The sequence below is a fragment of the Mobula hypostoma genome, chromosome 18, assembly GCF_963921235.1.
Source record: "Mobula hypostoma chromosome 18, sMobHyp1.1, whole genome shotgun sequence".
Classification (NCBI taxonomy): domain Eukaryota; kingdom Metazoa; phylum Chordata; class Chondrichthyes; order Myliobatiformes; family Myliobatidae; genus Mobula; species Mobula hypostoma.
This window is the reverse complement of record NC_086114.1, coordinates 28,171,708-28,188,081: the sequence shown is the minus strand read 5'-3', so window position 1 is coordinate 28,188,081 and position 16,374 is coordinate 28,171,708. Positions and strand designations below refer to the sequence as shown.

Sequence of the window (16,374 nt, the reverse complement as noted above, 5' to 3'; positions counted from 1 at the left end):
ACGCATGCTGAACTCGTTGACTTCATTAACTTTGCCACCAACTTTCAGCCTGCTCTCAAATTTACCTGGTCCATTTCCGACACCTCCCTCCCCTTTCTTGATCTTTCTGTCTCTATCTCTGGAGACAGCTTATCTACTGATGTCTACTATAATCCTACACACTCTAACAGCCACCTGGACTATTCCTCTTCTCACCCTGTCTCTTGCAAAAATGCCATCCCTTTCTCACAATTCCTCCGTCTCCGCCACATCTGCTCTCAGTATGAGGCTTTTCATTCCGGGATAAAGGAGATGTCCTCCTTTTTTAAAGAAAGGGGCTTCCCTTCCTCCACCATCAACTCTGCTCTCAAACGCATCTCTCCCATTTCACGCACATCTGCTCTCACCCCATCCTCCTGCCACCCCACTAGCAATAGGGTTCCCCTTGTCCTCACCAGCCTCCAGGTCCAACATATAATTCTCCATAACTTCCGCCCTACTCGACTCCCTTGTCCATTCTCCCCCCACCCCATCCCACCGATCTCCCTCCCTGCACTTATCCTTGTAAGCGGAACAAGTGCTACACCTGCCCTTACACTTCCTCCCTCACCACCATTCAGGGCCCCAGACAGTCCTTCAAGGTGAGGCGACACTTCACCTGTGAGTCGGCTGGGGTGATATACTGCATCCGGTGCTCCCGATGCAGCCTTCTATATATTAGCGAGACCCGACGCAAGCTGGGAGACTGTTTCGCTGAATACCTATGCACTGTCCGCCAGAGAAATCAGGATCTCCCAGTGGCCAAACATTTTAATTCCACGTCCCATTCCCATTCTGATATGTCTATCCACGCCTCCTCTACTGTCAAGATGAAGCCACACTCAGGTTGGAGGAACAACACCTTATATTCCGTCTGGGTAGCCTCCAACCTGATGGCATGAACATTGACTTCTCTAACTTCCGTTAATGCCCCACCCCCCCTTCGTACCCCATCCGTTATTTAGATTATGAGGACACTCAGTCCTAGTTTATTGTCATTTAGAAATGCATGATTTATTTTGTTATTTATTATTATTATTAATTTTTTTCTCTCTCCTTTTTCTCCTCTGTCCCTCTCACTATACTCCTTGCCCATCCTCTGGGCTCCCCCCCCCCATACTTCTTTCTCCCTAGGCCTCCCGTCTCATGATCATCTCGTCCCTTTTGCCAATCAACTTTCCAGCTTTTAGCTCCATCCCTCCAGTCTTCTCCTATCATTTCGGATCTCCCCCCCTCCCCCTTTCAAATCTCTTACCATCTCTTCTTTCAGTTAGTTCTGACAAAGGGTCTCGGCCCGAAATGTCGACTGTACCTCTTCCTATAGATGCTGCCTGGCCTGCTGTGTTCACCAGCAATTTTTATGTGTGTTGCTTGAAATTCCAACATCTGTAGATTTCCTCGTACTTGCACCACTGCTTGAATTTTATCAGCATCTTTGTGTAAGCCTTGTACGTCAAAGGTGAGATCACACTAGGTAACACTGACTACCTGGGCAGCCTTGCAGCACCTGGTCCATAGCTTTCTGCCAGAGTACAGGTGCAGATGCCTACTTCAAAAATAAGCCTATTATGGTGATAAAGCCCTTTATGAGTGTTTATGGTAAAAAAAAACAACTTTGGATTTTTCTTCCATCTCTATCTGTTAGGTAGGCTTCAGCAGTCCACTTCACTGAAGTGTTTCTCTCCGGAAAGGTTTGCAAAAATATCCTCTATCATGAGCAGAGGATATTGATCTACTTTCAGTACTGAGTTGATGGTGACCTTAAAATCATCACAGATCCTGATAAACCCATCCTTCTTGGCTAGTGGGACCATGGCATTGCCCATGGGCTCCACTCAATCTTGGAAAGAATTCCTTCAGCCTCCATATAATCTAGCTCACTGGATACTTTCATCACAAATGGTATGAGAAACCGATAGGCTTTGCAAAACTTAGGTGTGGCATTTTCATTTAACACTATTTTTAGCCTTGATATGTCTAAGTTTTCCAATGCCACCCTTGAACACTGCTGTGGCATCATCCAGTATCTCTATTAATTCATTTTCAATTGACCATTGCAGGGATACAGCATAAAAATATTGGATGGATCTCAAATCAAGTTATCGTTGTCTCTGCAAATCATGGCTCCAGAATGTTGGCTCTCCTATTTTTATCATATATAAGCTCAATATGGCATGTTGGTTGCTGTATTTCACAGTTACGAAAATCATTTCCCCAGGAATTACCTTTTCTCCAGTACAAGTTCTTAGTTAGATATTTGAAGGTTCCAGTTTAGTATCTTAGAAATGCCAAACTTATTTTGTGGAACGACTGAAACAGCCAAGCCAGCTGAGCTAGCATCCAATTCCATTTTAATTTTCCATTCGCTACTGATGCAAACCATATTGCGTGTCTTGTTAGTTTTAACATAGTAAATCTCAAGGCTACTCAGTCCTGTATCACTCTCATCATTATCAGATTTTTCATCAATAGCATATAATAATTGCTTGTTTTGAAACTGCAACTTGACTTTTTAACCTTCATCTCTTACCTATGCAGTCCATTTATTTTTGACTGCCCAGCCTGCTCTTTGTTTGTTTCCTACCACATTGCATTTTCTGCAAGTTTCTCCTTTGAACCTACATTGGTCTCGTGTACGAGAGCCCCTGCCACAGTGGTAACACAATTTGTTCAGCCAGGCTTCTGTTTAGACATTTCAATTTTGTTCATGCTCACTTACATTCCTGACTGCAACTCACTTGCATCTGTGGTTGCTGTTTCCATTAATACAGTGATTTCAACTGCTCTTTAAAATGTGAATTGTGCTTCAGTTATGAGCCATTTTTGAATGCTTTCCTGTAAAATTTCACATACTAAATAATCTCGCAATGCATCACTAAGCCCATTATATAACTGACAATGCTCAATTTTATCAATTCAGCCACATAAGCTGAAATTAACTCCCCTACCTTTGATTCTGCTTAAGAAACCCAAAGCATTCTGCAATCAACAATGGTTTTTTGGTTCCAAATGTTCCTGCATTACTTTCATGACATCAGCAAAGCTCATTTCGGCTGGCTTGGTTGGAGCAGTTAAACTTCTTAGCAAACTGTATGTTTTCCACCTATTGCACTTAATAAAACTGGCACTCACTTTTCATTGGCTACTTCATTTGCTTCAAGATACTGTTCAAGTCATCCAGTTTTCAGTCAAGCAACCAAAAGCATGCATCTTTCTGATGTAGCTTGCTGTTTCTGCTTTTTTTAAAAAAAATATTTATTATTATTACCCGGTAGTCATCATTTATGATTCCATAAACTTCGTTTGTTTTCTAACATTTTTTTAAACTTGATCACCTTCAGAAGAAATAATCATGCTACACTTTCTTTTAACTCGAACATCTCTTTCTCTCCTTCGAAAGAAACACATGCTATGCTTTTTTTTGTCAACTCGACCGTTTCTCTCCCTTTGTAAAGAAAACACATACTGCACTTCAACAGGTAGATAGTCATCTATGGTTCAGTTTTAAAACTTACTCATCATCATTACGTTTTGTAACTTCAAAAACTAATTGAAAGAAAAACACGGGGGCTAGGAAACAGGTCTAATTTGTTTTACTTTAGTGAGGCACTCATTTTTGACATGGTGGCATAATGACATTAGGCATTCACGTACTTCATGCATATAATCCGTAATGAATTGTGTAAACAAACTATGACTAATCAAGCAATATATTTATAATATTACTCAAATATTAAATACACCACAGGTGTCCCATATAAACAGAGGGAATCTGGCAAATTTCACGATTCCTTTTTGTTCTTTAAGAGTTGATCCAAATAAGTGGCCAACCCAATTATCCAATGGCTCAATTAACCAGAATCCACTACACAAATATTTATACTTCCTAGAATTAAAGAGGACCACAAGTACTCAGTAAAAGCTAAGAATTTTGATTTTTTAAAAATGAAATATTTATTAACTCTCAACTACACAGGTACCAATTAATGTTCTCTCACCCTTCATCCAAGACTCTGCCCCACTGCAGAATAGCACAATTTACTCCCAATCTTCAAACCATTAGAAGGCAAACTGCACTACTATCTTTAACCTCTCAGTTTGGCAGTCTAAGGAATCCAGCTGCTTCAAGCAGACTTCAATTACCCGAGTGCCCAAGAAGAACATAATAACCTGCCTCAATGACTTACCATCCAGTACCATTTACATCCACAGTGATGAAAGTGCTTTGAGAATTTGGAAATGAACTCTATCAACTTCTGCCTGAGAAGTGACTTGGATCCACTCCAATTTGCTTACCGTCACAACAGATCAACAGCAGATGCCATTTCATTGGCTCTTTACTCAACACTAGGCAGCGAATGTGCATACATCAGGATGTGGTTCACTAACTACAGCTTGGCATTCAATACGAAGAAAGCATGGCAGCCCCCCCTCCCCCACCTTCTTTGAAGTTTGTGAAAATTCAGCATGTCATGTAAGACTTTGACAATCTTCTATGAATGTGTGGTGAAGAGTATAGTGACTGCCTGCATTACAGCTTGACATGAAAAACACCAATACCCTTGAATGGAAAAACCAGTAAAAACTAGTTGATTCAGCCAAGTACCACAGGTAATTACCTCCCCACCATTGAGCACATCTACATGGAGCGCTGTCATAGGAAAACAACATCCATTACCAAGGCCCTCCAACACCTAGGCCATGCTCTCTTCTCGCTGCTGCCATCAGGAAGAAAGTAGAGCCACAGGACCCACACCACCAGGTTCAGGAAAAGTTATTATCCCTCAAGTATTGGGGATGGTTTCTTTCTTGAACTAAAGGGGATAACCACTCAACTTCAGTCACCCCAGCATTGAACTGTTCTCAGAAACTATGGATTCATTTTCAAAGACTTTTTCTCATGTTTTCTATAGTTATTGGTTATTTATTAATTTATTTATTTTTGTATTTGCACAGTTTTTTTTAAACATATAAGTTGCCATCTGTCCTGTTGGGTGCGGTTTTCATTCACTCTATTGCGTTTCTTGTATTTACTGTGATTGCCCACAAGAAAATGCATTTCAGGGTGACAGATACGTTCTGTGATAATAAATTTACCTTGAACTTTGATTAGTTATATTGCATAGTCAATTCTTACCTGAATTTTCAAAAGCACCACAAATTTCTTTGAACAAACTGAGCTGTGTTAATATAAACTGCTTAACATATTAAGACCATAAGACACAAGAGCAGAATTAGGCCACTTAGCCCATCAATTCTGCTCTGCCATTCAATCATGGTTGATCCTTTTCTCTCCCTCCTCAACCCCATTCCCCAGCCTTCTCACCATAACCTTCGATGCCGTGTCCAATCAAGAACCTGTCAATCTTTGCCTTAAATACACCCAACAAACTGGCCTCCACAGCCGCCTGTGGTAACAAGTTCCACAAATTCACCACCCTCTGGCTAAAGAAATTTCTCCGCATCTCTGTTTTAAATGGATGTCTCTCTATCCTGAGGCTGTGCCCTCTTGTCCTAGGTTCCCCCACCATGGGAAACATCCTTTCCACCTCTACTCTGTCTAGGCCTTTCAACATTCAAAAGGTTTCAATAAGACCCCTCCCCCCTCATCCTTATAAAGTCCAGTGAGTACAGATGCAGTCATGAAATCTTCCTTATATGATAACCCTTGCATTCCCGGAATCATCCTTGTGAACAGCCTCTGGACCCTCTCCAAAGCCAGAACATCGTTTCTTAGATGAGAAGCCCAAAACTGTTCACAATACTCAAGGTAAGGCCTCACCAATGCCTCATAAAGCCTATCATACCTCTGCTCTTGTATTCTAGACCTCTTGAAATGAATGATAACATTGCATTTGCCTTCCTCACCACCGACTCAACGTGCAAGTTAATCTGCCATCTCCTTGTCCCCCATTGTTATTTCTCCGGCGGCATTTTCTAGCAGCCCTATATCCACTCATCCCTCTTTTTTTTACATACTTGAAAAAGCTTTTACTATCCACTTTGATATTGCTTGCTAGTTTGCTTTCATTTTTCATTCTTTCTCTTCTAATGATTCCTTTTAGTTGCTCTCTGTAGGTTTTTAAAGCTTTTCAATTCTCCATCTTCCTACTATTTTTGCTTTGCTGTATGCCCTCTCTTTTGTTTTTTTTATTAGCTTTGACTTCCCTTATCAGCTACAGTTCTACTATTTTGTTATTTGAGTATTTCTTCATTTTTGGAATACGTCTGTCCTGCACCTTCCTCATTTTTCCTAGAAACTCACACCACTGATGCTCTGCCATCATCCTTGCCAGCAGCTCCTTCCAATTTACTTTGGCGACCTCCACTCTCATACCACTATAATTTTCTTTAACTCCACTGAAATACTGCTAAGTCAGACTTTACTTTCTCCCTATCAAATTTCAAGTTGAACTTAGTCATATTATGATCACTGACTCCTAAGGGCTCTTTTACCTCAAGCTCCCTAATCACCTCCAGTTCATTACATAACACCCAATCTACTATAGCTGATCCCCCTAGTAGGCTCAATGATAAACTGCTCTAAAAAGCCATCCTGTAGACATTCAACAAACTCACTCTTGAGATCCATTACCAACCTGATTTTTTCCAATCAACCTACATGAAAAAATCTTCCATGCCTATCATAACATTGCCCTTCTGACACACCTTTTCTATTTCATATTATAATCTGTAGTCCATATCCCAGCTACTGTTGGGAGGCCTGTACATAACTGCCATCAGGGTCCTTTTACCCTTGCAGATTCTTAATTCAACCCATAAGGATTCAATATCTTCAGATTATAGCTCACATCTTTCCACTGATTTGATGTTATTCTTTACCAGCAGAGCCATGCCAACCCCTCTGCCTACCTTCCTATCCCTGCAATACAAGTGTAACCTTGTACATTCAGCTCCCAACTACAACCATCCTTCAGCCATGATTCAGTGATAGCCACAACATCATACCTGACAATCTGTAATACTGCAATAATAATAACCAAGCATAATTGTTTAAAACTGCACAATTACTTTACTTTTTAAGTATTTTGCATATTAGTTCACTCAAGCTTCACTCAACCACTTGCATTTTCTCAGAGCCATAGACTGATAAAATTCAAGAGGCAACCTGCCATCATCTTCACAGGGGCCAAGAGGATTAGACTTTTCCTGCGACATCCACACCCCATAAAATAAGAAAACAAAATATCCCAAAGGTGACAAGTATTTTAGCACCAAAACTCAAACATGACATTACATCAACAAATGCTTGGGTCAAACAAGTAGGATTGATTGAGAATTTTATAATAAGAGCTTGAGAAGGATATGGAAGGAATTCCAGATCCTTGAGATAAGTCTTCTTAAACACAGGGAAAGAATAAAATCAGAAATTGTGGATATGGAGAAGAGAAGAAATTTCAAATGCTTCCAGGGTTAGAAGTAAAAATTATTGGGGGGGGGAGGATTTGCAAACCTGATGAGAATTTTAAATTTTGAGTTTTAAAATTCTAATTTTAATATGACCTTGCATAGAAAGTATATAGAAATGAACACTGATTTTTACATATGAATTGAAAGGACAAAAGCATAGTTAAGATAGATACTTCAAAGACTAGCTTAAAATCCACCAATGTATCACTCAAACGCTTCCATAGCAAATGAGGCATGCTGCAAGAACACATCCCCACAGCATGAGATTAGGAAGGTGAGGTGCAGTGAAACCTGGATGTCCTTATGCCCCAGTTACTCAAATTAAACATTCAGGTATAGCATGCATTTCAGAAGCCAAAGTGCCTATTGACCCTCACAGCAAGAGCAATTGAGTAAAGGGGCATGGCTGACTTACAGTCAATTGATGAGACCATACCTTATGCATTGTGTATAGTACTGGTTTCTTTATTAACAGAAGGATGTTGAAATGCAGAGTGCAGTGAACAATCACCAAACTAATTGTTGAGATGGCAGGATTGATGCAACCAATATTGGGCTTTTGTTTACAAGTGTTCAGAAGCATTAAATGAGAACTCATCAAAACTTACAAAATCCTGATCAGATGGAATAGATGAAGTGTATGAAATATATTCCCAGTCATGAAGCCCAGAACAAATAGGTCATTTACATTGGCCATTTACAACCAAAATGAGCAGAAATTTCTTCACCCAGAGGAGCAAACCAGTGGAATTCTTTTATCACAGAGGGCATTTGAGGCCAAACATATCCATGAAGTTAGATAGAGCAATCAGTAATGGCTACAGAGATTGAGGGACTTGGGATGAATCAGGAAAAGAATACTGAATTTGGATGATCACCCATGATCATATTGAATAACAAAACTAACTCAAAACACTTAATACCCTACTCTTGCTCCTAATTTCTAAATCAAATAATTTAGGTTTAAGGTGGCACACGACATCAACACAAGCCTTTACTTTGAGGGCTTTTCACAGGTTGTCACAGAAAAATGCAGATTTATATGTTTAGAATTATGCCAGGTATACAACTGTTTCCATACATGGGCTTGAAGAAAGCATTACCTCAAGGTCTGGCCTGTAGTAACAAAGAGACACACCCTTATACAACTATTACAAGCTTTACAGAGAACTTTCAAATTTTACTGAGTCATAACTTGGTACCTGGGTCTCCTCTAGGATACAATTTATCCCAGTGCACAGAATCTCATGCAGGGAGTGCTCCTAGACACTGAGAGCTTATGGTACCCCAATGAGCGTGCTTTGAATCCTATACATATGTATCTACACTGAATCTTCAGTCCAGTTCTGAAGGAGCAGTGTCAGAATTAATCTCTTTCACATTAAACTGAGGTCATGCCCATCACCCAAGTAACATGTAAAAGATCTCAAGGAACCAGCAAGGGTAATTGGACTATTTGCCCATAGTCAGGATACCAACTAAGAGAATTCTATTGAATAGGGGTTCCAGATTTACACCAAGCTGTGATGAAGGACCAGCAATATAATTCCATTTCAGGATAAAATGCAACTTGAAGGAGAACTAGCATGTCAAGGCATTTCCAGCCCTCCAATTCCCTTTTCTTTCCTGAGGTCCCAAAGTAACCTTCACAAACTTCTACAGTAACATGTCGGTCACTTGCACAACAATGGGATCCACAGTCAACTCATTGTCATCTCTGGGAATAAATGCAGCTAAAGATTTACTTGCTCAAGTACAGATCATAAAATGTTAAAACAGTGAACATTCTGTTCAAACTATAAGAAATCTGTTTTTTTTTAAAGAAAAAAGTGAGTCATAAGAGTCTGGAAACATACTTAACAAGGGAAACTTAAGGTTGTTCTTCAGAATGGTAAGCAATAAAGCATGATGTTCAAGATGTTTTGTGTGTACCAACTGTCATATCACTATTAAGGGAAGAGTTGCATTTAAATTTACTTTATTCACCCCTTTACTTCTCACCTGCCCATCACCTCACTTTGGTTCCCCTTCTGCTTCCCTTTCTTCCACTGCCCTCTCCTATTACTGACTCCTTCTTCTTCAGCCTTTTACCTCTTCCACCTATCCCCTCCAAGTATCTTAATTCATCCCCCACCACACCCACCCACTCACCATCCATCTCACCTGATCTCACTGATCCCCTGCCAGCTTATACCTTTTTTCCATCACTTTCTTATTCTGGCTTCTGTCCCCTACCTTCCCAGTGCCGATGGAGGGTCTCAGCTGAAATGTCATCTAGTTATACCCTTTCACTACTTGAAATGGTATTTGAAATATCCTTAATACGTTGAATTTTAAAAGCTTCATGATTCACTCTCTGAATGAAGAATGGGAAATACCTTAGCATCCCTCACACATAAGACTGAAAATGGATCAGGAGCAAAGATTCCACCAGTGGTAATCGCTCAAGTAAAACAGGTTGCCAAGCCATTCTTTTGACCAAAATAAATCATACAAAATTTCAGTGTCAACTACAAACAAGATATTTGACCATCCCCTGGCAGTATTTACTCCTGCAGAGACAAAGCTAAAAGTGCTGCAAAAAAACACATGGATGCAAAGGGCTCTGAAGTGATTAATCCACGTACAATAAGGTCCATATTTCCTAACAAATTTTGAAGTGGAACAACCTACAAATTACAAGACACAGTGAGAGGATCTAGTCCAAAAGCTTAAAAACAATATTCTAATAATTGTACAAATATGAACAGCATCTTAATTCAGAGCCTCTTAAAATGATTTTTGTTCCTAACTTATCAAAGCACCAAAGTAAAATTAATTCAGTAAATGTTTTTATTAATGGAATTGTAAAAAGTTGTTCCTCCTAGAATCCATAAGTTGAAGTTGAGGGATATCTGAACTGAAGAGTTTAAAAGGGATAAGAAATTATTTAAAGTAGCAAATTCTTTTCCTTAGACTGTTGATTCTAGAATAAGAACTACAAAGATGTGCAACTTGGTTGGGAACTTATAAGTAGAGCCATTTCCATCCACTTATTACTAATGTTTTTCTTGATGGAAAAAATCACTGTTTGGGAGTACTTGTCAAAATAACTTTAGCAGGCTGTAGGCCACACAGTCACATGCACAACACTAAACTCCCAAAACATATACTCTATGCCAAGGTCTACCAGGAGAGAAAAAGATTCAACAATGTGCTCAAAGCTTCCTTGAAGAAAGGCCACAGCCCACTGTAATCAGTAGTCTACAACTGCTCAAAGCACTTTTGGAGAAGCATTCAGGGTGTTATTGAGAACCTTAAAGCCAAGCACTGAGCATACAAAGACCCTGGGTAGGTGGTGAAAGGAGTAGACAACCTTATAAACGATCCACCCAGTTGGTTGCATGCCACCACCTGCTCCATCTGTAGAAGAGCATGTGGTCCATGCATTGGCTCATTTGTCACCTTGTAATCCACAAAATTGGAGGGGAAATTTAGTCACCCTTGATTCTGTGGGACTGCCAAGATGTCAACAATGATGGACTTAAAATAATCATGCAAAACTTGCTGATATCTAACTGAACACTGCTAGACAATACATGACTAATACTCTGGTGGCCCCTCAACATATTTGTAGCCCCAAGTGCTGTGTATCGATTATTTCATTCATTATGATGCCATTGAGCCAGCATGCCAGAAAATATAAAGCAAGCATCCCCACATCCACTTTTGCTTCCAGTCACTTAACAGCACTTGGTCAGGCAAAGACTTTTGGTCCCCTATGTAGGACCCATAATCCTGAAGGCTGGAAAGATAAAAAGAGATCACAAATCACAAAAAAAAATCTGGCACAGAAGATGCTTGTTTCAATCGTCAAACTCCTGGTCAATCTTAAACCCTATCTGAAATACTATGACAGATGTAGAAATTTACTGCACAATGGAAAATTAAAAATGGTCATGCACAACAATGACAAAAAATTGAAAAACCATGTTTGATAGATAAGTTGTAATCATTTAACTACTTATACATTTACGTCTCTTAATGTTAATGTTAAATTGTGCTATTGCTCTATCTGCATCACCTACAAGATAACAATAGCATTGGTGTAAGTATTAGAGTCCAGCTTTTCAATATTCAATTGTGGCTAGTGTGTGTAAATCATCGAGGCTTCATAAATACACAAAAGTGTTGCCCGAACAGGGATTGTGCAACATACCCAACAGATTTTTTTTAGTTATTGTGTGTATATTGAAAAACATGAATAGCCAACAAGAATTTATAACAAGTTATAACACTACAACTTTTGGCCCTGCTAGTCTTCAAGCACGTAGACCAGACATACCTTCAGTGCCAGAACATTATAACTAATTAACCCTGAGGGATCTCGCAGATAAAACAATCTGGAAAATTAGATCAAGCAACACACATCAAAGTTGCTGGTGAACGCAGCAGGCCAAGCAGCATCTATAGGAAGAGGCGCAGTCGACATTTCAGGCCGAGACCCTTCGTCAGGACTAACTGAAGGAAGAGTGAGTAAGGGATTTGAAAGCTGGAGGGGGAGGGGGAGATGCAAAATGATAGGAGAAGACAGGAGGGGGAGGGATAGAGCCGAGAGCTGGACAGGTGATAGGCAAAAGGGGATACGAGAGGATCATGGGACAGGAGGTCCGGGAAGAAAGACAGGTATCTGCTTCCTACTTTAAAAAAAGTCTCACTATAGAAATACATCTGAACTATTTAATTAGATTAGGTTTATCATCAATTTTAGGCAAAGTCTGGTGCCTTACTATAGCCTTGTCATTTTTTGCCATGGAATCACTTAGATGCATCTCAATAAGCCAGTGTTTGGAAAATTCCACCAAAACAGCACCAATTATATGTCCAAGCTCTGGAATAGAGCTTCAACCTAAAATTTTTTCAATACAGTCAATAATATTACAACACAACCAAGCTGACATTAAGATTCGAAATTACATCCTATTTGGAATTATATATTTATAATATGATGATTCAATAATTCATATTGAATTGTTCTACAATTCCTTTACAACAATATAAAGCTGTGCATAAAATTGCAATGAGCTGCAGATATTGCAGATCTAAAATAATAGAAAATGTGAGAAATAGCAGACTTGGCAGACTCTGCAGAAACAAAGTTCTCTCCTTATTAATGCTGTCTGACTTTCCAGTATTTTCAATTTCCATGCTTAGTGTCTGAAGTAGTTCACAATGTTGATACTACTTAGCCCAGCATAATTCTGTCATCTAAGTTGGTCCTAAATCTTAATGATTTCGTGAATGGAATTTATAATGATTTTAATCAGTTATTTTTATATAGATATTTCAGTTCCTAGCCTGTACACATACCTTTTTTATATATTCAGTAGAAAAAAATTACAGAACTGATAATCCAGACACACTAAATATGGCATTTTACCACAATATTTACCACTCATCACTACCATTCATCCTGATTATTTAGGTTAATGGCACAACATCTACAAAACAAAACATTTTGGAAATAATTCATTGGCTGAGCATACTTGGATATCGGAGAAAAGTGACTAAACAGTCTAAAAGTATGGACAGAACAAAAGCATGCAGTCCAGTGCAACTGGTCCAAATTAACAATCTCCCATCCCTTTTCACTAAAGTTATTAATGCATCTTTCTACCTTATATGTTATCCAGTTTCTCTTTAAATGTGTCTCAATGGCTCTGTGACAGCAAGTTCATTTTTACCTCTCTGGCTCAAGATATCCCAGCGAAGTTCCATAATGAATGAGCAATTCTTACCTTTATTACTCCAGGTTCTGATCTCATCCTCAAAGTATTATCTTTTCATCAACAATGCCAAACTTGTACATAATTTGAGTTTTGATTTAATATGTAGAAATCTACTCTGCACTCTCTCTAGTGCCAGTTCTGCAGTACAGTAGTTAATAAGACCAAAACTGTTTATTACCTTACATGACTACTTTGAATTTTTGTATTTTACTTCCCCCAGGTTTCTCTGCTTCCTTCTCAAAATTATATCATATTTACCCAGAAGCTAATTTATTAATTGCCCACTTTTTCAGAAAGCTCTTCACTACTTTTTCTTCAAAAGTAGTTTCACAGGTTTGTTTACCAAAGAAAAAGTCACATTCAGTAAAAGATGTAAAATTTAGGATCATGTAAGGTGTTCAGTGGTAAAAATCAGCAACTGGAAAGAAGTCCAATGTGTACACTGGACAATATTCAGATCTCCAAGTCCTTCTCATGGACCTGGAATAAGCTGCTTTTGCAGTAGTCAAATACACAGCGTAAGCTTTGAATGATAAAACATTGTGATAATACAACACAAGCTGTCACATAATACACTTAACAGTAAAATTCAAGAACTGCTATTAAAGCTAATTGAAAAACCCATTCAAAAGATTAGAACTTGGGTGCATATACCCAGTTAGAGCATAAGACACTGGAGCAGAATTAGACCATTCGACTCATTGCATCTACTCCGCAATTTCAAAATGGCTGATCCATTTCCCTCTCTACCCCATTCTCCTCCCTTCTCCCTGTAACCTTTCACGCCCTAACTTAACAAGAATCCACTACACTCAATGACCTCCACAGCCGCCTATAGTAATCAATTCCAGATTCACCACACTGGCTAAAGTAATTCCTCATCTCCATTCTAAATAGACGTCCCTCTATTCCAAGGTCTTGCCCTCTATTCCTAGACTCCCCCACAATAGGAAATATCTTCTCAACTCTATATGTTTCAATAAGATCCAATCCAATGAGAACCTATCCGTTCGATAGGTTTCAATGAGATCCCCCTTCATTCTTCTTAATTCTAGTGAGTACATGCCCAAAGCCATGGTATTCATCATAAATGGACTGAAAGCAAGCAAGCTACTCCTGAAGGGATCACCAAGGTCATGTGCAAACAGGAAGACAGCTACAAAGCAATTGAGTTACACTACTCAGCAGAATGCTCACATGGAATTCCTGAGATCTACCATCTGGCTGAGAAGGAATCAGGCTACACATTTGTCTGAATCAATTAATAATGGTCCTCTGGGAAGATGTGATAAGTGGACCAAGGTGATTCCAAAATGCCTCAGTCAGCAAAGGATATTAAGGAAAAAGTTTGCACACTTCGGAAATTTGTGCTCTCAACTAAATAATCTCTTGCACTCCCTCAACTGTAATAAATTCAGGCTCTGAATCTTCATCCACTGCTTGCTCAGTTTCTTTTCCATTATCACTTCTATGCAGCAGCAGTTATTTTCCCTTTAATTCCCAACCACAAGAATCAATTTCTACTACTGATGCAGATGAAGCCTTCCCATAACTTCCTGTCTGACTCAGAACATTGTTGTCTAATTCCTTCAACTGGACTCAGCTTAACTTATATGAAAAGCTTTACAACAGATCCCTGCTTGGGGTTCTGCCATATCTGAGACAAAAAACCGTAAATGCCATCATTTCAACATCCACTTTCTCACCTAAAAGCGGTAACAGCAACCATTTTGCCAATAAATAGTCATTCAATTCTTCAAACTCAGAACCATAATCCAATATGCAGTTTTAAACACATTTCCAACCTAAAGATTGCATTTACTGTAAGAATACCAGGGTGAGAGAGGATGCTGACTAACGATAGCAATTTTTCAAGTTTGCAATCAATAAGTCAGTGTGTCAGCACTAGAAAATCAAGACACATTGAGATACAGGACTCATCTCACTCCCTTTCCTTGACCTCAGTTCACCTCTCCCATCATCCATTGTTTAGGACGGGGGGGGGGGAAGGGAGTTAGGGGGTTGGGAGTAGGGAGTCATAAGGGTGTTGGGGGGCCTAGGGGGTAGGGTGGAGGACAACAGAGTGGGGTTGGGGGGCTGGAGGGCAAGGGAGATGGGGAGGTGGGTGGAGGGGGGCCAGGGCGAGGGAGGTGGGAGGGAGTATTAGGGGAGGTGAGGTGGACTGGGAGGGAGGGAGCTGGGGATAGAGGGGTTGGGTGTGGGTGAGGGGATGAGAATGCAGGTGGGGTGGGCGAGGGTGAGGTGGGCAGGGGTGGGGGTGAAGGGAGGCGTGGGTGGGGTGGAGGCTGGGAGCGTGAAGTGGGATGGGGTGGAGGAGACTGTAGGGGTCAAAGGTGGGAAACTGGAGTCCTCTCGGGAAGGAGTGGTGGCCTGCCGAGTGTCTATGAGGTGTAGGGCACTGGGGGGGGCGGGGGTACGAGGATCTGTTGGGGGGGGTGCTGAGGTGTGGAATACGGGGATGAGGGGAAGGAGTGGGAGGAGAATGGGAAGACGGGAGTAAGTGGACGTGCCGGTGGGGGCGGGGGTAGAGGGAGGAGATGGACGGGAGTAGGAGCAACCTGGCTGAAGAGGACCCGAGTGAGGCTGAGGCGGTTCTGGACAGAGAGTGAGGTGAGTGAGGTAACCGAGGACCGGGCTGGGGAAAAAACTCCGTAGGCTTGGGACAAGGGAAGGAGGGTGACGGTTTATATATCGGCACCCTAGGCCTGTGGTACCTGTGATGTGGGAGTACGCGGGCAGGCTCTCCATTCCGGGCTGCAATGACCCCGGCCGCCCCGTCCGCTCCCTCCCTGTCCGATCCTGGGCCTCACACTACTGCCGCTGCCGTTGCTCTGCCGCTCGCGCTCCGCACACAGCTGGCACTGACGTCAACCACCAACAATGCGCATGTACCAGCACGACTCCACGGGGCAAGAGTCGCTTCCGAAGCCCTTTGAGCTGGTGTAAGTGTGAACAAGAGGGTGTGAACGCGGGAATGGTAGTTGTCAGGGCTGGGGTTGAAGAAAGATAATAGAGTGAGTACTTCATTGTGAGCAAGCTGTGGTTTTATGTTGTACAATCGTTATTACAAATTGATTTTGATTTTTGTTCTAATTATGTTTTTTCTTGTGAAGAATTTGCTTAAAATCTGTTAGAA

At 40.6% G+C, this 16,374-nt stretch overlaps 1 protein-coding gene across 2 annotated transcripts in view; it reads right to left on the bottom strand.

The window, feature by feature from the left end:
- Nucleotides 1-16,089, bottom strand: part of LOC134358428 (serine-rich coiled-coil domain-containing protein 2-like) — a 782,366-nt gene extending 766,277 nt beyond the window's left edge. For both annotated transcript variants that reach the window (XM_063070650.1, XM_063070651.1), the window contains exon 1: nt 15,953-16,089. The gene's annotated coding sequence lies outside the window, so the exon portion shown is untranslated. The remainder of the gene's footprint in view (nt 1-15,952) is intronic.
- Between the last annotated feature and the right edge of the window lie 285 nt (nt 16,090-16,374).